Raw genomic sequence first — 1,339 nt, 5'->3', positions numbered from 1 at the left:
CTCATCTCGCCGCGTTTCTTTATGCCATCATCACGCAATCATCAGTCCATCCGCCCTCGACATCTCGTCACGCCGCGGCAGCGCCACGACCACGACGCCGGGGGCACGTCGCGTCGGAGGCTCCCTCTGCCAACCTGGTGCCTGCCACCGCCGTGCTGCTAGCTACCAGTACAGCCGTATAGTGGCAGAAAAAAGAAATCCCTTCGTGGCATTATTTTCATCTCCAAGACCTTATGAGCTCGTCAATCGTAGTGGCCATCACGTTGTGGCTAGACATGTAGCGTGACGGTGCGGCGACGCACGCGAGCAGCAGAGATGGACGGAGCGTTCTCGCGAGAGCCAAGTGGACACGGCCGGTGCGCGATCCGATCGGGGGGCGATCACGTACCCGTGCACGCGCCTGGAAGCTATTAGATTTCGGCGGATCTCGCGCGCTTACTTTAACCCCGGACGGAGCCGGGGCGTGGCCGGTGCGCCCGAGCTGCGCGTATCCGAACGCGAAACCACACAAGCGGACCAAACAAAAGCTCGCCTGCGTCCTGCAGCCACGGGAGTAGTATACTAGTTCTGTGTGTCTGATTTATTTAAAAAGTCACCGATCCGTTGCACGATGCCGTCACGCTGCATCATCAGGGCGGGTCGGTTAGACCCTCGCTTAACTTAATTCCCCTGCTGCTGCCAGGGCGTGAAAAGTAACCCGGGTACCTCTCCGTGGTACGAGCCGTTGTTTACCCAAGTCGGCACAGACCATCCCTCACCGGCACCAGCAGAGACTGCAAAGTGGGTCCCACCTAGATTTGTATTTTGGCAATAACTAGGTTTGTATTTTGGCAATAGACTACCAGGATCCAATCTCCAAGAATAGAATAGAGAGATAACTCTCCTTCATTTAAGGGTGTTAAGAGGAGGAAGGTGTGTTTCGATGTTTACCAAAATCCTTAGGTACTGAGGATTGGATTGGTAATCTGCTGGAGCACCTTCAATCACTAAAATACTAATTTCTTTTGTTAAGAAGAGGAATAATTAATCTGTTGGAGATGCTTGCGACACTCTTGCGCCGCGAACGGTGTAAAAGAAAAATCGTGGTTTCTTTACGTGCGGGAACATACATGGATGGGTAAAAGCTAATCATGCCCTTCTTCGCTACTCAGCTTGTGGGTTAATCCGGACCGACATGGATTAGTAAAATTAACCAAGGCCCCGTTTAGATCGTAAATGTTTATAACTTTTGGCATTTTTTGATACTGTAGCGTTTTCGTTTGTATTTGATAAATTTTATCTAATCATGGACTAACTAGGCTTAAAAGATTCGTCTCGTGATGTACAATTAAACTGTGCA

This window comes from Panicum hallii, chromosome 9 (genome assembly GCF_002211085.1).
Source record: "Panicum hallii strain FIL2 chromosome 9, PHallii_v3.1, whole genome shotgun sequence".
Taxonomy (NCBI): Eukaryota; Viridiplantae; Streptophyta; class Magnoliopsida; order Poales; family Poaceae; genus Panicum; species Panicum hallii.
This window is presented reverse-complemented; position numbering follows the sequence as displayed.